Genomic DNA, 22932 nt, shown 5'->3' with positions numbered 1-22932 from the left:
ATCTATTCCTCTCCATCTATTCCTTTTTTCCTTTCCCCCATTCTCTCTCACTCTTTTTAAAAACAGATTTTATTTACTTATCCCTAGAGAGAAGGGCAGGGAGGGAGAAAGACAGGGAGAGAAACTTCGATTGGTTGCCCCTTGTGCGTGTCCCGACTGGGGACCAAACCCACAACCCAGGCACATGCCCTGACGTGGAAGCCAACCAGTGACTTCTTGGTCCTCGGGACGATGCCTAGCCAACTGAGCCACACTGGTCACAGCTCTCTCTTACTCTTTCCCTCTCTCCCTCTCTCCACACATCCCTAACTTCCTCCTTTGGTAAATCAGGGGATGTTAAATCTATATTAGTGGTTTTCAACCAGGCTTGATTTCCCCCTCCCTCCCAGTAAACATCTGGCAACTGGGGCGGGGGTTGGTGCTACTGGCATCTAGAGGGTAGAAGTAGGGATGCTGCTAAACATCCTGCAATGCACAGGACAGTCCCCACAACAAAGAATTATCTGGCCCCCAATGCCAATAGTGCCAAGCTTGAGAAACTCTGATCCCCTGCAATCCCTGCTTTACACACACCCTCTAGTCTCTCTCAGAGAAAACAAGAGTGGAGAGCAGAGGCCCAGAGAGGGAGCCATTGCCAGCAGCTGGCTGGGGTGAATAGCCCAGAGAGTGGGCGGGATTCAGCCTCCGGAATCTGCTGGTGTTGGTTTTGGCCTTCTCAGGGTCAGACAATCTGGTGAGAAAGCACTCCTTAGCCACTCTAACAGCTGCTGCCAGCTGTTTACCTGGCTGTGGGACCACCCCTGGTCCTGGCTCAGGAGCAGGTAATGAAAACACAGCCAGCCCACTGCCCACCCCTTCGCAATGGGCAGAAGGAGTAGCCTCTGACAGGTAGTGCAAGCCATGGAAACCTACCTCTTCCCCAATCTATCCTACTAACCTTCCAGAAACTCTCCTAGAACTCAGCGTGATGGGGCTCTGCCATGACTGCCATAACTGTAACCCTACACTACCAAAGCCTCCACAGGCTGCATTTACTTCCTGAAGTCAGTAAGAACAGGGGTGAATTGTGGGGTAGAATGGAAGCCAGCCCTGATGAACTCAGGGAAGCAGGCCAAGAGTTCAAGTCCAAGAGGAGAATCCTGGAGAGACCTGGCTGGGTGCCCGGGCTCCAACTCTAGGTTCAGATTATGAATCACTCCCTGGAGTCCTCCAATATTCATTCTACCATTCTTACATAGTAATAGAATTTTTAGCTGGGTACATGGCTACCCAGCAAAAGACTACATTTCCCAGATTCTCTTGCAGCTAGTAGTGGCCACATGATTAAGTTCTGGCCAATGAGGCATGAACAGAAATCGCAGGTACAGTATCTGGATCATGTCTTCAAAAGGAAGAAGGGTGAAAATGTGATGGCAGGAGCTGGAGCATTCATTTTTAACCATGTGAAGCACTATGTGTTGGGGGTGGCAGAGCAACAAGGTAGAAGATGTCTGTCTCTCTACACAATAACTTTACCATCTACTCAGAGAAATGAAATTGTTTCTTGTTTAATACTGTATTTGGGGGTTTCTTTCTAATAGCAGCCTAACATGCATCCTAACTAAAATAACTCCTCAGGAGAACTGACTTCTGGTTGAGATGGCAGCATAGGTAAACACTGTTCACCTTGCACAACCACATCAAAATTACAACTAAAATATAGAACAACTCTCAGAACTCTCAGAAACACGGTTGAATGGAAGTCTGACAACTATGGAATTGAAGAAACCATATCCATCCAGACTAGTAGGAGGGGTGCAGACATGGAATGTGCTGGTCCCACACCCATGTGTGGTAGATAAAAATTTGGGAGGGATATCTCAGGAGCAAGGAATCCCAGCCCCATACCAGGCCACCCAGCCCAAGGTTCCAGTGCCAGGAAGGTAAGTCCCCATAACTTCTGGCTGCAAAAACCAGTGGAGATTGAGTTGGTGGAAAAAACTTCTGGAGTCCCAAGCAGTTCCCCTTAAAGAACCCACATATGAAGTCTTACTTCAGTCTTACTCAGTCTTACTCAGACTCACTCCCTCTGAGCTCCAGCACAGGGGTAGCAGCTTGGAAGGTACCAGGGGCATACAAAGAGAAACTGAAGTGTCTGGAATCAAGGTGAGAGGTGGGGGACAGCTTTCTCCCAGACAGAAAGGCAGGCAGAGGCCATTGTCCCTTTTCTGAACCCTCCTCCCACAGAGCCACAGAGCTGGCAGGCTGGTCCCATTTCTGTGACTCCATCAACCTGCCTAAAACCATTTGCCCCACCCCAGAAACTCTGTCCCACCTGACTTAGGGGCCCACCCAAGCTGCTTTTTTATATGAATAGTTGGTCCTGGCTCATGCTTCACAACTTCCTACATCCTCTAAAACAAGAACAGCCAACCTCTGTGAATCCCCAGCCACTGTACCTATTGCTAAGTGGTCCCAGGCCTGTCACTAGCAGCAGCCAGTCTAGACTCACAGCTACGCTGCACCTGGGAATCTCCAAGCACAGCACAAGTAGCAGCCATCTCAGATAGCTTTATAACTTATGCAGGGTGGCCCCAGGCAAAACACAGGTGGGGGCTGACCTTGGTCTGCACCACCTGGGAAACCACAGAGCTGGTACACCCAGTGGACAGCTACAGACCAAGTTGGAACATCACCACCCTGCCCCTGCACAGCTGATCCTCCATGGAGGTCAGAGGTTGGTAGTCAGAGGTCACAACCTGTCCTTGCAGCTGAATGGCCTGTGTAAATCTTTCCCATTGACCTGCCAACAGAAATCAAAGCTCAACTACAAGAGGAGGGTGTATTCAGCCCTTGAGTGCCCAGCTTAGGTGATAAGGGAGGCTGTGCCACTGGACTCTACAGAACACCTTCTATATTAGGCCACTCTACCAAGACCTGGAGCCATAGCACCTCTACCTAGCACATAGAAAGAAACAAACACAGAGAAGCTGCCAAAATGAGTAGACAATGGAACATGGCCCAAATGAAAGAACAGATCAAAACTCTAGAAACAGAAATGAACAGAGTGGACATAAGCAATCAATCAGATGCAGAGTTCAAAATATTGGTTATAAGGATGCTCGAGGAACTTAGTGAGAACCTTAGCAGCATAAAACAGATACAGTCAGAAATGGAAAATATACTAATTAAAATACAGAACAATTTACAGGTAAACAACAGGAGAATGGATGAAGCCAAGAATCAAGTCGATGATTTGGAACATGAGAAAGCAAAAAACAACCAATCAGAACAAGAAGAAAAAAGAATGAAAAAACATAAGGATACCATAAGCAGCCTCTAGATAACTTCAAGAGGTCCAACATTTGCATCATAGGAGGGCCAGAAGGAGAAGAGAAAGAGTAAGAAATTGGACATCTATTTGAAAAAATAATGAAAGAAAACTTCCATAATTTGGTGAAGGAAATACACATGCAAATCTAGGAAGTACAGAGAGTCCCAAATAAGATGTATGCAAAAAGGCCCACTCCAAGACACATCATTAATTAAAATGCCAAAGGTTAAAGATAAAGAGAGAGTATTAAAAAACAGCAAGAGAAAAGCAGTTAAGTTACCTACAGAGGAATTCCCATAAGACTGTCAGCTGATTTCTCAAAGAAACTTTGCAGGTTAGAAGGGATTGGCAAGAAATATTCAAAGTCATTAAAAGCAGGAACCTACAGCCAGGTTTGCTCTAAGATATATAGAATCAAAGGGCAGTTAGAGAACTTCCCAGACAAGAAAAAACAAAAGGAGTTCATTATCACCAAATCATTATTATAGGAAATATTAAAGGGACTTATTTAAGAAAAAGGCGGTCAAAACTATTAACAATAAAATGGCACAAAATGCATATCTATCAAAAATCGAATATAAAAAACAAACTAAGCAAACCAAAGGAACAGAGACAGAATCACATATATGGAGAATGTTTCGATGGTTGCCAGATGGGAGGGGAGTATGGGGGAATGGATGAAGAGGTGAGGGGATTAAGAAGTACAAATAAGTAGTTACAGAATAGCCATGGGGATGTAAAATACAGTATAGGAGCTGGAGTAGCCAAAGAACTTATACACATGACCCATGGACATGAACAATGGTAGAGGGATTGACTGATGGAGCAGGGGACACAGTGGAGGGGGACAAAAGGGGGAAAATTAGGGCAACTGTAATAGCATAGTCAGTAAAATATAATTTTAAAAAAGGGGAAATAAATAAAAGTATCCTCTGCAAAAATAAATAACTGCTCAGTGAACTTTCAACATGAACTACTCCCAGCCTAGGCAAGTATGTGTCACTTCTTGCATCCCCAATACTTTTCAGGTGAGAAACTCATGACCCAAGATCACATTTACAGTTAATTTATGATGAAGCTGAGGCTTAAGCCAGGTGCAAACCAGTGGCCTGGATGAAACCCAAGGTTCTTTCCATTTCTCACATTCTAGGATTCTCTGAAACCCATTAATCAAGGGGTGTGGCAGGCACCTTGGAACTCTGGCTTACTGGAGACATTTACACACAGTCTCATCTCATACAATGGTCTTTTCTCCAGCCACACTGAGCTTTAGTTTCTCAAACCAGCCATTCTCCATCTCAGCTCGGGGCCATGGCTTGTACTATATCATCTGCCTGGACTATGCTTCTCCCCCCTTTTCACCAACGTAATCTTTTCCAAATGCAGCTCAGGTAACACTTCTTTAGGAAGTTCTTTTCTGTTGGTCCCACTAGCATGAAGACTCCCAGAGGGCAGATACCATGTCTTTCTCTTCTTTTTTTCTTCTTTTTTTTCTTTCTTCTTTTTTTTTTCTTCTTTTTTTCTTCTTCTTCTTATTGTATCCTAATGCCTAGTAGGGTGCCATAATTAACAACTGTAAAATGAATGAATGAATGTATATGAAAGATCAGAGGTGTAGCCACACCTAGAGGTGGGGAAATGGCTAGACTGACCTCACAAGGGGCCTTCCAGTTTCAAGAATGGAGTCTACTAAGAGTGATGTCTTCATCTATGCCTCACCCATGAGGAAACCCTCACCCAGGGCCACAGGAAGCTTCTAGAGAAACACCTCCAGAACTTGAATATGTATATAGACAACCAGGTCTGGTTCAGTAGGTCTGGGCTGGACCCAAGATTCTGTATTTTTAAGAAGCTCTCATGTCATGCTGCTGTTTGTGACACTTTGAGCAGCAAGGCCCTAGAGGTCTCAGATTCTCTCCAGGAGTTCATCTGTCCATTTGTTTACTCTCTTGCTCAGTCTCTGCATGGGATGCCAGAGCCCTTAGTCCAAGGAGGCAGGTCCTGTGTCCTTTCAGCCTTGAGGATAGCATCCAAGATCAAGGCCTAGTCTGTTCACCCCAGCTGTGCCATACCACAAACCTGGCAACCGCACCCTACACGCCCTGTCCCTGCCAGCTACCACCTCCTTCGCTCTCCTGGCCAATTCTCCATCTTGGCTTTGGCAGCGGCTGTGACAGCCTGGACCAGAGCCATCCCTTTAACTCTGTGTTTTGCCAGGATTTATTAATTGATTTTAAAACACAAAGGCTGTGTGTGTCTGCATGTGTATGTGTGTTTAGGGAGGTTATATCAGAAAACTGAACATAGCCTTGTCAACAGAGGTCCCCTTGATTGGGGCAGAGGGCAGTGTGTGCCTGTCTGTGTACCCCTTGGTGTTGATGTCTGGGTGTGTAGGCTTGGGCCTCTGACTCTAATGCAGTGCTCTGATCACATGATGTGGGGTGGAGAAGAAGAAAGGAAGGGCTGGGACACCAGCAGCTTCATCCCTGAGCCTCCTCTTTCGTCTTCACTGAATAAACATCTTGTTTGTCCACCAGACAGTGGCCGGAGGTCATACACCTCTCCTGCTGCTCCCCCAGAGCTCAGGACTGGCTAGACCTGCACAGGAAGTCTGGCTAAACTATAATCCAGCATGGGAAATGCCAAGGCCGGGAGGGACATGCCAGGCCTGTTAATGGGACCAGGCAGTGCCCAGGCCCCATGTACTTTCATTACACAGTGGCTCAGAACACAGTCTCCTCCCCACACCACTCTCACCTCCCTGGCACCTCCTGGAAACACAATGGGGCCATTGCAGAACAAAATCTCATCCTTGAATTCTGTCTTCCCAGGAGTTCCCAGACAGCTGGGAAGGCTCTGGAGCTCTTTGTAAATTGAATCTCATGCTCTAGTGCCCCATCTTCTCTGCCAGGGTCTCCTGTGGAAGGCAGGGGACCTCACAGCCTCACAATCCAAATCCTCCTCCCCTCATCTGGTGAAGACTAGGGCAACTTCAAAAAGAGAGTGAACTGCCCATCAATAGGGGTGTGACCTATCATGGGGAGACTAGCTCTCTTACCATTTTGAGCTTTTACAATTATAGAGGACAAATTCTTCATCCATCTGCCCTCAGAATGACTGAACTGCAAGGATGACAATTGGTCCTGAGTTTAGAGTCCTAGAAAAGCTGACTTTACAGCATCTCTGTATTCCCTGTTCACTCATGACTTCCTTTTCTATAGCTTTCATTTGCAGAGTGTTAATTCCAATGGATAGCTTCTAGTTTCCATGTTTATGAATGAATTGGAGTGGCCCTTTTCTTGGGACAGAAAGTGACTAGAATCATGAAAATAACAGAATGTTTTCCAAATATTATGGAAATTAACCCTATGCAGGGCACTTCCTGCTCACCACTTGAGCAGGAAGACTCAGCATGGAAGCCTAAACAAGGGCAATGGGACTCATCCCTGGAAGATGCTAAGGCTGCTCTCTCCTCTAGGCTCTCAGAGTAAAGACAGGTGTGTGTTCATGTGTGCATGGGTGTGTGTGGCAGGGGTTGGGGGTGATTCTCTGCTTCTTAGACTGGCCTCCCATCTGGAGCTGGGACATTTCATGCTCAGCCCACTTCTCCATCACACCCTATCCCTCTGATGTCCTCAGTCATTGTATGTGCTCCTAGACCCTTCAGACCCTCCTCCCTTAGCAGCCAAACCATGCATGGGTCATGTGAGGCTGGCAGGGAGCAGCTCAAAGGGGTGAGGCTCACACCCCATTCTGGCTACCATGAGATGAGGACACATCTCCTGGTGTGGACAGTCCCTCCCAGAGCCTCAGAGGTTCAGCAGGTTCAAAGCCCCGAGTTCAGGTGAGGTCCAGAGCTTCACCCCTGACAGTTTAACCTCAACCTCTTCCCTGAGCCGTCGCTGAGTCTGGACTGTGTTCTTGGCATTTATGGAAATTTGGACTTCTGAAAGTGTACATGTGTTTGTATGTGTGTTTCTGTATGAGCACGAGAGGCGGGGGGAAGAGAGAGAGAGACAGAGAGAGAGACAGAGAGAGAGAGAGAGAGAGAGAGACAGAGAGAGAGGAATAGAGGTAGCAAGACAGTGGCAGGGAGAAAGACGGCTACTCTATCAGAGACCTTTGAAGACCAGAAACTGTCTCCCCTCAGACTGAGGCTCCTTCAAGGCAGGGCGATGTCTCCCCTCAGGCTGGGATTCCCTGACAATCTGATCTACGTCAGATGGAGAACTCTTCTAAACCACAAGTCCTCCTGTATGTTCATACCATGAGGGTTCAATGAGCCAACTTGCCTTAAACCTTCTCTAGAAGCCCGGGGATGCATTCTCTTTCTGGGATGGCATTTAGGGACATTCATCCTAGGGGGTCCTTGTTAATAGAGACAATTTGGATGGACTTGGAGGCATGGGACTCCCCCATAGGGCTGTGGGGAATAGAGGTGAGGGGGCCTGCCAGCTGACTGCTGCCACTACCTCCTGTTCCTGAGCTCTTTTCCTCCCTGTGCTGTGGGGCAGACCGCTGGAGTCCGAGACCTGCAGCCCGTGGCAGTCACTGACAGAGCAGTCCTTCTCCTGCGGTGGCAGCAAACCGACTCCAGGGCACCAGCGCAGGGCCAGGGCAGCCTGCCCAGGGCTTGGCACAGCAGGATCTCTGCTCCTCCCTCTCTGGCCACCCAGGTGAATAGCCTCTCAGTCCTCACTCCTCAGCCCTGTGGGATCCTGAGGGCCTGGTCCTTCTTGTCTGTCGTGGTGCCTTTTTGGAGTAGGAAGGGGAGGATGGGTTCTGGAGCCAGAAAAGGTACAGAAGACATGGACAAAGGACACAAAGAAAACAGGAGAAATCATGAGGAGGATGGCACATGGGCACAGAGACCATGAAACTGGAGAGGTAGGGGTGGGTTTTTCAGTATTTCAATATTTATCTTGACATTTTTGCTTTGTCACCAAACAAACAGAACTCCCACTAGAATTTAAGCTTTTTTTTTAACTCAAAGGCAATTTATTAATAGAAAACAATAGTTTGAAGAATCCTGTTCAGAGACGGTGACCCTGGTGACCTCCCTTCTTACGGGTGCTGTCAGAGGGGCGGTGGCAGGGGTGGGGCGGCATCCTCAATCGGTGAGATCTTCATTCCCGAGTGGGCAAGCACTCCGAGAGCTGACAGGCCCCTGGTCCAGGGGTCTGGGCCCTGTTTCCTGCTGTGGCCTGGAGGACAGTGATGCCCAGCGCCTTACACCTCTGGGCCATACCCTGGGTGACCGACATGGCAGCGTATGGAGAGGGCTCATCTCTGTCAGCCAGTCACACTGCAGATGGTTTCCTTGCCAGAAAGATCGGTGACAAGTGTCATTGAAGGATGCAAAGATGTGGCAGACACCCAATACATTTTCTCCTTCAGCACCTGAGGTCCACGGTTGATGACCTGTTCTTCCTTTTTCTCCTTTCTCTTGTGAGGTGCCATTTCTGTGCATCTTCTCCAGACTCCACCACCAGGAAGGGAAAAAAAGGAAATTTAATATTTGTGTTCACGATTTCACCTATGCAGCTAGTTGCCTGGCACACAGTAGATGCTCAATTAATATCTGTTAATTGAGTGACAGATGCTAACTGGTATGGTTTTATGGGCTTTTGGACTTTCCTATGGTGTTTCTGACAGTTACAAGCTTCCCCTGCTCTCCCTCCACAGCCACCAATGCACACCACCCAGCTGCCCATGGGGGCAGTGGGGGGTGGGCCTGGTGGCCAGGAGACCTGGACTCCAGGGTTGATTCTGCTCCTCTTGAGGTGAGGTGTGTGGCCAGACAAGTCTCTGTCCTGGGTCTCAGCTTTCCCATGTGCAAAATGAGGAGAATGGATTAGGTTAATGGTTTGCAAAGACTTTTCCTCCCCACCCCCCAAAGCAGTAGAACACTTTCTTCAAAGAAATCTTAAGGAAAAAAAAAAAACTCAAAATACAAAATAGCTGATGCTTGAGGTTCTGTAAAGGGGCTGGAGTCAGTCCACCCTGCCCCATTCTTTTCCTCACAAGTTCTGGGCAACCCCTCTGGGGGGCCAGTCAGTTCTGCTGAGCACGCAGTTCCCTGAGGACCCGGAGGGAAGGAGTAAAGGCCGGAGCAGCCCCTCTCTGCCCACAAGTCCCAGGGAGCAGCAGAGTGGGTGCTCCATGCACATTCCATCCTAACTCAGTCCCCAGGGAGGCCTGGGTGAGGGACCAGTGATTCTGAGTTGGGGGTAAACATGGGTGTTTGTAATGGGAGATGCAGGTGGTGGGTGGGGAGGGGGGCTCCTCCAGCACCAAGTCCAGCTCCAGCTCAGGAAACCCTGGAAGGACTAGTCTGAGTCAAAGTTATGTGTCCTGAAAGCTGGTGAGACTCTCTGGGAGCAGGGGCTCTGAGAACGTCCCGGAAGCAGAGAGCCCCCTCCCCACCTGCAAGGGAGGAAAGCTCTGATCAGCCAGCAGGTCATCACAAGACGCCACTGCCCTCTTGTGGTCACACTGACAGCAAAGCTGAAGTCTCTGATCCTGTGGGGTGCTTCAAGTGCCTGAGGGATGAGGACCCCCTGCAAAGCCAGATTCTCTCTGTCTGGGGTCAAGCCCTGGGAGCTCAGGATATCTCTGCCTCCGCCCTCCCTTTCTCCCCACGCCCAGCTCGGAGATTTCCAGAACAGGAAACCAAAGCCACACAGCTACATGTACCCAGCTGCAGGCTGGGAGTCAGAGACCAGGGGTTTGAATAGTGCTGGCTTCAATGCGCTGTGTGCCCCAGATAAATCAGATAACCTCCCTGGGCCTCCAGATCCTCATTTATAAAATGACACTAACACTTTCTGTCCTGCCAGCCTCAGGAGCTGTTGCGAGGGCTTGTGAAACGCCCTTTGCGTGAGGCCCTGGACAGGTACAAAAGGTCCAAACTGGAGAGTCACTGTCAAGAGGGGAGCAAAAGAGGCAAGGCTAGGAGAAACCAGCCTGGAGAAATCGGTGCTCAAGAGCTTGGAGATGGTCCAAGGAAAACGGGAAGGAGGAACTCACCAGAGTGAGCCCAATAGCAGGCCCCCATGCTTCCTCCCCCCTCGCCTTTAGAAATTCAACTCATCTGCAAGAAATTCAGCCCATCTGCAGAGCTTCTCACGTCCCAGCAATTCCCTGCCAGGAGCTGCCCTGACCCTCCAGTCCCCCACTGTTGAGCTTTGGGCTGCCTCCATGGGGAGACACACGTGATGACATCAGAGCCCTCACGTTTGCTGAACAACTGATGCACAGAGATCACTGTGTCGACTCTCCCCAGCCCCAAGGCACACAGAACAAGCATCACCTTTCCTCTAGTTCCCAACAACGCAGTCATTCTGTCTGAGACCTCACCTTCACATTCGTATTTCTAGCAACGGTCTCTCACAGCAATGTAGACATTGTCTACCATGCATCCGCACACTCTTCCAGCCTGTCTGTACCCCTTATCCAATTCCAAAGCCACGCCTGCATTTTAGGTGTTTGTTACTGCAGCAGCCAGAACCCCCAGAAGCTAGGAGAGCGGCCTGGGACAGCCTGTCCCTCACAGCCCTGAGCTGCAACCACTCTGCTGACACCTTGATCTCAGACTTCCAGCCCCCAGAACTGTGAGATGACACATTGCTGTGGCTTTAAGCCACCCAGTGTGGTCACTGTGTTACCGTAGCCCCAGGAAACTAGCACGCGTCACTTCATCCTCAGCTGCCGCAGGGCAGCCGCTCATCGAAGGCTCTGACCGCATCCCTTTCTCCAGTCTCTCCAGCTGGCCCCACTTCCTCCTGTGACCTCTATCCTTGCATCCCTGCAGTGATCCCAAATCAGATTCCCAGTCCCCTCATGGTTCCACCTGTTGAGTCCCCTCACTCTCTTGACAACATTGTCACGGCTCTTGTTTTCTGCCCTTGTCACGTGCCAGGCCCAGGTTAGTTTTACTTCTATTCTGTCACTGAATCTTCACACGAGCTAAGTGCCAACATCATCCCAACTTCCCAGAGAAAGCCGGGATTCAGAGAGGCTAAGTAACTCACCAACGTCACACAGCTGGAATACGCCCCCAGGTTTGTCTTAGCTGCAAGTCTGTGCTCATAACCACCGCACACTGTGGCCTCACACCCCCTGTCCTGCCTCTCTCACAGCCACCATTTCCAACTGCCCCTGCACATTCCACCCGCATCGCCCAAGGTCCCCTCCAGCTCTCTGTGTCTAAAACAAGCTCAGTGGTCCCCCTCACACACCCACCTCCCCAAGCAGCAGCTCTTCCCGCCACTTCCTGTGAGGGCCTTCTCCTCAACCGTGCTCCTGCCACTCTCTGGGTGTGGGAGACGCTGGGCCGCTTCTCTTTGAAGCCCCAGACTATTTTTTCAATTTTAAAATGTTATTTACTGATTGATTTTTTTTAAAGTTAAATACATTAGTATTTACTTTTTTGCTGTACAGTTTCATGGATTTTAGCACATGCCCAGTTTCTTATAACCATCACCACAAACAGGATACAGAACAGTTTTAACAATGCTAACCTCTGGAAACTTTGATCTGTTTTCTGTTCTGTATTAGTTTCCTGTGGCTGCTATAACAAATTACCACAAACTTAGAGGCTTAAAAGAACAGAAGTTTATTTTCTCACAGTTCTGGAGGCCAGGAGTCTAAAATCGGTATCGCTGGGCGGAAATCAAGGTGTTGGCAGGGCCACGTGGCTCCTGGTGGAGGCTCTGGGGAGGAAATTGCTCTCTGCGTCATCAAGGTTCTGTGTGAAGGCTGCCAGCATTCCCTGGACGTGGCCATATTCATTCCGTCTGCAAGGACAGCGTTGCCAGTCTCTCGCTCTGTTCTGTCTTCCTATGGCCTTCTCCTCTGCATGAAGCCCCCATCTGCCTCCTGCCTCTTACAGAATGTAGGACCCACTTAGATAACCCAGGGTCACCCTACCTCAAGATCCTTCACTTAATCACTTCTGCAAAATCCTTTTTTTGCTAGATGAATTAACATTCACAAGTTCCGGGGATTAGAACATATAGATACCTTTTGAGGGGGAGGGGCATAGTTTAGCCTACCGCATGTCTCTGTCACCTTTCTCAGAAGGTCATATAAATAAAATCTTGTAATCTTTTGAGACTAATTTCTTCTATTCAGCAAATGCCTTTGAGAGCTATCCAAGTTGTTACATGTGTCCATAGTTCATTCTTTTTTATTGAGGAGTAGTGTTTCATCTTATGAGTGTATCAGTTTCTTTGTCCACTTACCAGTTGAAGAACATTCTAATTATTTCCACTTTGGGTGATTATAAATTGTGCTGTATAAACATTTATGGACAGTTTTTTGTGTGAACATAGTTTTCATTTCTCCAGAGTAAAAATTCCAAGAGTAGGATTGCTAGGTTGTGTGTTGTGTGTATAACTGCAAGAAACGGACAAACCATTTTCCACAGCCACTAAACCACTGGTGTTTCCCATCGCAATGCAGGAGAGGGCCAGGTGTGGCATGTCCTTGTCAGCATTTGGTATTAGCTGTATTTTTAAAAATTCTAACTGTTCTAATAGGTATATAATGGCATGTCATTGGGGTTTTAATTTTGTATTTCCTTAATGACTAAGAATGTTGAGCATCTTTTCATGTATGTATTTGCCATCTGCTTATCTTCTCTGGTGAAGTCTGCTCAAACTTTGTCTGTTTTTTTATTATGTTGTTTGTTTTCTTGCTGTTGAGTTTTGAGAGTTCTTTCTATATTGTAAAGACAAGGACTTTGCCAGACATGATTGGCAAATATTTTCTCCCATTCTGTGGCTTGAATTTTCATTCTCTTTACTGTGTCCTTAGCAGAATAAAAGTTTAAAATTTTGATGCAATTAAGTTAATCTTCTGTTTTCTTTTATGGATCATACTTTTGACAGCATATCTAAAGTCAATGTCACCAAGACTTTCTTTGATGTTTTTCTCATAAGAGTTTCATTGCTTTACATTCTATGTTTAGTTTGATAATCCATTTTAGGTTAATTTTTGGATATGGTATAAGATACAGTCAAGGCCATTTTTAAAAAATATAGCAGTACCTCAGTATTTGTTGTTAATTCATTCTGGAACTTGTGACAAGTGCCAAAACTGACAAGTACCAAACAAATTTTTCAAGTGACAAGGGATGAAGTGTTTTCTCTTGCAGGGTGGCATTGTGACTCATACAAATTCTAGCAAGTAGTGAAACATTTTTTTCTCATCAAAATGCAATAAGTACCAGGTTAAGTGAGTTCTGAAGCCAACAAGTACCAAAGTATGACTATATATGAATATCCAATTGTCCCAACACCATTTGTTGAAAACATCTCACTAAATTGCATTTACACCTTTGTCAAAAAATCAGGTGATCATAAAAGTGGGGGGCTGTTTCTGGACTCTCTGTTTTGCTCCATTGAGCTATATGTGTATTCTTTCCCTAATACCACATTGTTTTAATTACTATAATTTATAGTATGTCTTAAAATCAGGGAAAATTCTTTGATTTTAATTCTCTATTTCAAAAATTCTTTTGGCTATTCAAGTTTCTTTACCTTTCCATGTAACTTTTGGAATCAGTTTCTTTATATCTACAAAGAATCTTTTTTTGTGTGTGTCTTTGTAATTGTATATTTAAATTTATTTGGAGATACCATCAAAACTTTACATTGTATACTTTTCTGAATCTGAGTCTTGGCCCCAAGTCCAGCACTAAATCTCCCTGTAGGTCCCGGGTCATTCTTTGACCACTCCACATGTAGTAACCAGGTTCTGTTAACTCGTTCTTCCATTAACTGGCTCACTGGAGTCCACCCTTCATCGTCACTGTCAAGGGTGTTGCATAAGAGGTTCAGCTGTCTTATGACTTTACTCCTGAATGAGCATTATAGGTTGATCCCTGCTGATCCCTGCTTAGCCCACACCACCCTTCTGCATCTTGCTGAAATCTGTACTTGGAACCCTTCACTGGCTCCCCTTTGCTTATTGAAGCAAGTCCAGATTCTTTAGGTTGGCATTCAAGGTCCCTTCAGTCTGATTGCTTCCCATCTCCCAGCCTTCTCTCTTCCTTCACCCTTGATATACCGCCTATCTGGTTGCACTGGGAGGAGATACCTTCCTCTTTGAAGGCCTCAGAGTTTCCTACTTCAGTGTCCTTGCACTTGCTGCTCCTTTTGCCCAGCGTGTCCATCAATCCCCTGCTGCCGGCCCCTCACAACCCTTCTGTATTCATCTCCTGCTGATTGGTATAGTCAAACAATGTTAATTACTGAGCATTCTACTGAAGACACCCTGGCAGACAGGAACACACCCCTGTTCTGCAGGACAATACATGTACACAAATAGCTGGAATGCTATTGTAATTTGCGCTAAATGCCAAATCTTAAGGACTTAGAAATTCAGAGAAGAGAAGACAAATGCTTTTAGAGATAATCAGAGAGTTTTCTTCAAGGCCTAGGCCAAATTCTACTTCCTCTCAAAAGCAGACCTACCTCCTAGCAGCCTAAAGAATGGGTGTGTGTGGCTCTGACTAGTGCAGCTCAGAGGACTGAGCACCAGCCTGCAAAGCAAAGGGTCACTGGTTCAATACCCAGTCAGGGCATAGGCCTGGGTTGTGGGTCTGGTCCCCAGTAGGGGGTGTGCAAGAGGCAACCACACATTGATGTTTCTCTCCCTCTCTTTCTCCTTCCCTTCCCCTCTCTCTAAAAATAAATAAATGAAAGCCTAAAAACAAAAAAGGAATGGGCGTGTGCATGTGCACACACATACATTAAAGGTGGGGTAGGCAGGAGGCACGTGGGAAATCCACCTCTAGTTTATGAAGGGAGCTTAGTGAACTCCTTGGTGATTAATAATATTTATTTATCTGTATAATGGTTAGCTTGTTTAGTAAACAATTCTTGTTTTGATTACTCAGAGAGAAAAAAACAATATTACCTTAGAGTTTGGGAAATTCAGCGGGAAGAAATACCAGGCGTAGCTTACACACACATTATGAGACTAAAAGAAAAGGCATATAGTACCCACTACCTGACTGTGAAAGGGAAGTGGCTGAAAGAGTTTCAGGAAGGAAAGTCCAGTCCCACCAAAGGCTGATTATTGCTACAGGAAGTAAAGAGTAGAATGTAAAGACGCTGGTGCATCTTCTTTATCTTGGCACCCCCAATACTAGACTAGCAGTAGGCACTCAGTAGATAAGTATTTGGGCTCTGCATTGTTCTTGACTTGTTTGAAAAGTTGAATGGAACATTACTGGTTTGGTTTTAGAACCCAGAGATAGGTACAGGCAGGCTTACTCGGAGGAAGAGCCACAGGACTGTGTGTGGCACAGCCGCCTTTTGGCAGCATTGATAAATCACAGGCTAAACTTCCACGAAGACTTAATTTCTTGACGTTTCTACCAGTTTCTTCCCTATTCCCTAATGTCTCGGCTGGCAGGGTCACTAATCCTTCTAAGAGTGGCCATTTCCAAGCAGCTCCTCATGCAATTGAGACCTTCAAACTTATTAAAATGCAAAACAGTCGGGGTTAGGTGCTATCATTTAAGCTTCTAGGGCCCTCTCCCATGCCAGGCCCTAAAGTAGGTGTTTTTAACTTGGGAGCCAAGGATGGGCTCAGGGGATGCATGACTCCTTTGACACTGTTTGTCAAAGTGTGTGAGCATATGCATATGGGCATCTTTTCTGAGGAGGAGGTTCATATCCTCTGACTAGACTCTCAAAGGGATCAGTGACTCCAAAAAGATGATAAAATCTCTGCTTTGGGGAGACAGGCCAAGCTGACCCTCAAAGAAGGGGCTTGTTGTCTAACCGAATGAGTCAGAGCAACAGAAGACATTATTGAACCTCTGAACATAATAGAAGCTTTGATCTCTCTCCCTTTTCTTTGCCTCTCTACTCTTAACAACACCCCTCCTTCAGGCCCCTCCCCTTTACCACCTTGGGGAGTAAGGAAGGAATTCAAATGCAGAGAAGTGACCATATGTCCTTCTAAATGTTTATGAAAGAAAGGAAGAATTTTATAGTCTTCTGGGGAGATAGATTAATCTACATTAGCTTGAGGCAGAGGAATCAGGCTATTTAAGATAACATCATCTAAAAAACAACCCTCTTATTTGTCTCCAGATCAGGTGCCTGGGCTCTGTATAGGAAGCTGATAAATGATTTAGTTATGTTTCTCGTTTGGGAAAAGCGCCTGCTTTTATCTCTGTGATTGCTTCTTTATTTGGCAACTCACGAACTTCTTATCCATTTTCTCTAGTATAATTGCCTGGCCCCTCTCCACTGCTAGCAGTAATATAAGCAGGTTTATCTTTCCATTTTCTTCTGGAGTTTAATATTGTTTAAGCAAACTAATTGTGCTCTATTTCACTTTGCTTTATTTTCCTGTGCCAGAGTTAGCAATCGGCTATCTGGGTTTTACTTGTTCTATTCCTTCATAAATTTTCACTTATGAGGTTCCCCATCTCTTTCTTTCCTTATGTAAGCACTTCTCTCCCCCCATACCAGGACAAGCACAGCTCTAGGTGAGGTGGGATATGCAGAGGTAAATGAGGCTGAGGCCCTAACCAGAGTTACTAGTGAGAACCACCAAGGTTGTTCATTGTACAAGGGTGCCAGGCCAAGGAATCAGCGGGGACTGAAATTTAGCTGCCACTCTGCCTGCACAGCCATGCACCCTGGAGCTAGCCTGTGTCCACTGGAAGGAAAGAATGCTTTTTTTTAAAAGTCCCATATGGGCTAGAAGCAACCCTTCTTAGTATATAATTGTTATTTACCAGAATAAAGGCATATTAATATCCTAGACATCCAATTAGAAGTCTAGACATCCAGGTGTGGTCCTCAATACTCAGGAGCTTCTTCTCTCCGAGTCTCAGTTTCCTCTTCTGTATAATGATTGTATTTGATTCAAACTCACTTTGGACTCTCTGATACTTGTCAAATTTAAGTGAAGTGATTCCACTCATCCATCTATCCATCCATCCATTCATCCGTCCATCCATCTATCTACCCGTCCATCATAAGAATATGGGCATCCAGGGGGACAGATGGGGTTAGCCCTTGCAGGAAAGAGATGCCACCTGGTGAGACCATTTCCAGTAAAGTATGCTTTCATGATGTCTGATGACAGATAACTGTCTTTGACAAAGATCCTTTCTCTCCCATCTGAAAGTCAAGGTATTTACATGTCTCACTCCAGAGAGCAGTCATGTCATTATAGATGCAATCAATCAATACGATCAGCCCACAGCCAGTCATGCAGCACAGAGAGACTGGAGGGTGTGTGGGCTGATCCACCCACTACCTCAGCATGAAATATGCCCACAGCTGTAAAGACTAATGAACTTTGCTCTCACAGCCTCTGACCCCAGGAGAGATGGTGGGTGTTTTTACAATTAAAGCACCTGGAGTCCAAATGGAAGGCAACAGACAATTATAAATATTGGATGAAATCGACCTTTGGTGCGTGGGCTGGTCATAAAGCCATGGCCAAGCATTTGAGCAGGAGGGTGTAGGTGGTGTGCTGAGGCAGGAAGTGAGAGATGGCTCTGCTGGGAAAGTGATTCTTCTGGGGGTCCCATCCCCAGTACCCAGGCAGGCAGGCTGGAGCATTTTGCTCCTTCAGAACCCATTTCTTTCATCTGCCTGATTTCTTTTATCTGTTAGACCCAGCCCTCTGCCCAAGAGTGTTTGCAATGGGTAGTAATAAAGATACCTCACAGTAAATTTCAAACAAGCCTTCCAAGGCTTGTTTAAAGCCTCGCTGTAGAAAGTCAACATTCATTCATTCACTCATTGGTCTACTTGGTGAAATAACACCCAGCACTGTGCTGGATACTCAGTTTGATCCATATGGTCCTTGTCATTTAGGAGTTTATGAGGTGATTGAGGATGAAAATATATTAAGAAACTAGAGAAACTAGGCTTCCTGGCATAGGGATTTAGGAAAGGCTAAGAAAAGACCTAGCTTGTAATCCTCGTTCTGCTGCTTCTGATTAGGTGGCTTCAGGACCTCAACTTCCTCAGCTGTTAAATGGATCATGGGACTAGGTCAATCAGTGGTTTTTAAATTTCCATGGGCATAAGGACTCTCTAGAGAACTTGTTAAAGCTGCAGGTGCTTGAGAATTTCAGAGATTCTGCTTTCCAGTGCCTGCAGAGGGCTGGAACTTGGACTTTAATAGTCCCCTGATCCTGACCCCACCCCCTGGAGGATTCTGATGTCAGGGTCTCTGGACATATTTTGAAAAGCTCTGGGCCAAACACTCTAAATAAAGGTAATTTTCTTGAAAACAGTTCAATAGTTCAATGGTAGGCAGAGAGTAATCAGATGGGAAAATGAAAGAGCCAGGGGAGCTCAGAGATGGGTGATTTCAGAGTGAGGGGAGGACCAGGATTTGGGTGCTCACAGAGAAACTGAGGTCCAAACTTGCTGGATGTATGAGACTTGGCTGAGGCTGTGGTTCATCCTTCAGTCCCCTGAGGGAAGAGAGGAGCTGTGCTTCTTAGCTATCAGTGCCACCTCCAAGAGCAAGTACATGATGAGCTGTTGAAAAATGTTTGGGGCTGTTACTGCATGCACCAATGGAGTCACCTCCAACCATTAGGATGGGATCAGTTTCTTGGAATTTGGAAAAGAAACAGGTATTTATACATATTATATTTTCATAACATTTAAAAATATTTATCATTACCTAAACTATGAGAACTAAAACCAAAACAGATATGTAGCAGGATACAGCTTAAGAGGTGATCTTTATTTGAGTAGGTCCAATTTTTTCCCCAACTTAAAAAATTCAGAGTTGGCTTACTTGGTCAGGCATAGGCAAAAAGGAAAGGAAAAGAAATTGTAAAATGGTAAGCACAAGCCCAATATTCAAAGTAAACACTTCTAAAGCACATAAATGTTCCCAAAGTTCCATTCAGTGGCTCAAGCTGGAAGTCCAAGAGAAGGCCCTGGTTTGTCCTGTATGTGACACCAAGAGGCAGGTGTGTGCATGAGGCAGTGTATGGGGATACTGAAATGTGGAGGCCATTCCTTGGATGCGAATGGCCAAGAGACTAAAGATGTAGAAGATGCACATCTGTGAAATACTTGAATGGCCTTCATTCCTGGTGAAAGCCCAGGGAATCTTCTCTTGTTCTGGAAGAGCAGTTCCAATAAGAATCCAAGAAGGAAAATGGGTGGAGGCCCCTAATGTGGCTGCAAGTTAGGTCCAGTCACCTGGGGAGGTGGCATCCTCTTATTGGTGAGATCACGTCAGCACTCCTGGGACAGCACCAACTATGTCACCCACCATTAGTGGAGGAGAGAGGCTTCTAGAACTGGGTAGAAGCCGATTGGAAGTCACAAGTTCACTTCTAGATCCAGACTTTAAACAGAGAAGGATTCACTCAGAAAAGCAGACCATGATTCAAGAGACAGAGTCAGGGCTTGCTTTGTGGACTTGGTGTTGCACAGGGCCTGATACTCAGACAGCCCCATGCTTGGCTTAATGCTCTGCTGTTGTCATCTTGAAATTCCTAACAATGTTCTCTTTGAACTTGTGTTTTGGCTTTCTGAGCACAGAATGCCAGTGGACCCAAAAATGCATGGAAGTTGAGTGAGACAAGGTACAAGGTAAGCAGTGTGTAAAGTCTGTGACTGAGTAAGCCAAGCTGCTGACAGCCCAGAGAGGCCACACTTTCCCTTAGAACAAGAACTGGCTTCCAAAGAAGAAAGAAGGCAGTGGCATTCTAAGACACATGAATGACCAAGGAACTTTTCACTTGTGCTACTTTCCTGTATTTGCCAACCTCTTACACTGAAATTGATGACATAAAAAAAAAGGAAAATATAGGGTAACTCAATAGTTCCTTTCTCTCAGTCCTTCCTTACTCATCAGTAGGCCAAAGGTAGAGAGTCTTGGTAGAATGTACAGGAATCAAGAAGCAAAATTTAAAAGTTTAGTTAGTTTTTTGTAGCATTTCTACCATTCTGGTAAGGAGTAAATACATATATATAACTGAAAATGCACGTTTCGTTGCCTGCCTCAACAAAAGCCAAATTTGTGAGACAGGTGCTGGTGCAAGAGGAAAGAGGTTTATTCAGGTGCTACTACCCAACCTGGGAGAATGGTGGACTCCCATCTCAAAGACCATCCACTGATCCTGCTTAAGTCTGCAGTTCTTAGAGAGATGGGGGGGGAGGCCTCTTTTTTCTGTCCAATTATCTTGCTAGGTAATGGGCTCTCAGGCCCTGCCCATTAATCTTTCTAGCGTTCTGACACACTTAGGTACTGTCCACTCATATTTCTGGTCTTTGGCGTTCTTGGGTCCTATCTATTCATATTTCTGGCCCTCTCAATGTAAGAACCTCCCCCTGCACCATCGTGGCTAATGGGAGAGACTCCCAGTGCTCTGTCTACTGTAATGTGTATACATGTAACTACAAAGTGAGAATTGTATAATTTCAGTGATTGTGCATACAAGATAAATGCTCCTATATTTAAATGCTCATATATTTGCATTTAAAATGCCATAGAATATAAAAATGAGTGGTAAAGTTCATGCTAATAATGAGAAAATTTAATTTTTCTTAGATTGACATAAAAAATCGAAAACACTACATCAAGTCAGACACTGCAGAAAAAAGAAAAGAGCTATGTATTTTAATATCTTTAATGGCATTTTTCTTGCTTTTTGGCCAAGGGACAAATTTTTATATTGCACTGCACCCAGCAAATTATGTAGTTGGCTCTTGGGTAGATAATACCTTCAGTTCTGGCAGGTGGATCAGAGGGCAGTTTGAGCTCAGAAGAGTTCTCTGTAGTGGGATTTTATATCATATCTTTTTGGAGTTACAGTCACTGGAAGCATTGGTGTCTTGGTTTTACTTGTATTAGTTTCTGACCTCAGCTGGTAGCTTGCCTCTTCTCTCCAAAATGAGTTCTTTCTGCAGCACCAGCAGTGTGCCTGCTTTCACAGACTTTCTGACCAAGATGAGCAATTCAGGGTTTATTACATCTCATCCACCCCTACTCCATAATTCTTCCTCCTATTCTTAAAGTCTCTGCTATCAGCTTTCACTCCCTCAGCAACTGAGGGCACTCTCTCTCCCCCTCCCCATTCATCCTCCTGCAGAGCCATGCCTCTCTGCCAGTCCAGGTCATTAAGAACCTGTGCTCTGGCTTTGGGGCTGTGCATCCATTTTCCAGATGAGCTTTGATGGAATGCTGTGTCCCAGGGTCAGTGTCCAGCTTCTCTGTGCCTCTAGCTCATGCCTCATCAGTCAGTTAGGGTTGGAAATGGACTACATTTGTCAACCATTCTTGTTTTCCCTGACTTTTGTCTTCTCACCCTAGTCATCAGGCATTTCAGCAGCCCAGCACAATTATTCAAAATGAGAGTTTCATCTTTTTGTGCAATAGAGCTTCTTCTAGAACTTTCTGAGATTTCGATAGGATTTGATTTATTTACATAGCTCAGTTTTCATTCATTCCGATCTTCATCATCGTATTTTTGTAACAATTTAAGGCTGGAATTTTCTTTTCTTGAACTTAATAGTGCACAGGTATATCTTCACTTTATTTACATTATCTTTATTAGAGATTCTGTTCCCTTCTGGAAGTTTTATAAAATACCAGTAAAAATGTGTAACCTTTCCATAGAATTCCAGGTTTCCAATAAATTCTTTACATCATGCTCTTTCTCAGCTCCCCAAATAGCAAGCACATTTCCTGTGCATTTGAGTTATTTCTTCAAGTCATCTGATTGTATCTTTAAATCCAGATACTTCCTGAGCTACATGTTTTTGGGGGTCTCAATGTCTCTAAAAAACAATCTTTGCTGCTTTTATATTGTTCTTAATTGGATAACCTTTTATTTTGGAAATTTTGTACCTACAGAAAAATTGGGAGATTAGTGTCATGAATATCCCATATACTCCTCATCAAGATTCACTAATTATTAACATTTTGCCATATTTTCTTTCTCTTTGTGATATATACTTTTTTGCTGAATAATTTGGAAGCAAATCACAGATGTGATACTGCATCCCTAAATATTTCAGCATAATTCTCCAATAAATAAGAACATCTCAGAAAATTAATAATTCCAAAATTTAAAATACAGCCCAATTAAAATTTTCTTATTTGTCCCAAAATGAATCTGACAACTTCTCATTTTTAAAAATTCTGCTAAGATCATTTCAAACTACTGAGCAATCTATTATTTGATCACTTGATGTCTTCTACTCTTCATGCTAAGGCACATCCCTGCCGCCAAAGAAACAGGCAAGTGCACCAGTCTCAGGAAGGAGTAGAAGTTCCACACCCAGGGCACATGATAAAAATCCAGCCTGGATGAAATTTCTTAGGTAGGGTGGCCAGTAGATCTCAGTATATCAATTTAGGAACTCTTCTCCACTGCTGTCAGACATAGTTGCTTTCCTGAGTTTATTTCTTGGCCAAATTCTGAGGCGCTGATGCTTCCAAGCTCTGGTGCAAATAAGTTCCTGGACTCTTCCAACATATTTAAATTCTTTTCAGGCATATTCAGTCTAACGGAAAAATGTTAACTTCTCTACCAGCAAGTGCCTCATGTAATTCCTTGCTATCTTCCACTCTGAGTGTCATTTGGGATAGTGTTGGTC

General features: G+C 45.3%; 1 pseudogene; it reads right to left on the bottom strand.

The window, feature by feature from the left end:
* Nucleotides 1-8346: 8346 nt before the first annotated feature.
* LOC123822091 lies at nt 8347-8782 on the bottom strand (annotated as a pseudogene).
* Nucleotides 8783-22932: the final 14150 nt, after the last annotated feature.

This window comes from Phyllostomus hastatus, unplaced genomic scaffold (assembly GCF_019186645.2).
Source record: "Phyllostomus hastatus isolate PE091 unplaced genomic scaffold, TTU_PhHast_1.1 phas_contig_40, whole genome shotgun sequence".
Taxonomy (NCBI): Eukaryota; Metazoa; Chordata; class Mammalia; order Chiroptera; family Phyllostomidae; genus Phyllostomus; species Phyllostomus hastatus.
The sequence above is the reverse complement of the archived record's forward strand: the minus strand, read 5'-3'. Positions and strand labels throughout refer to the sequence as shown.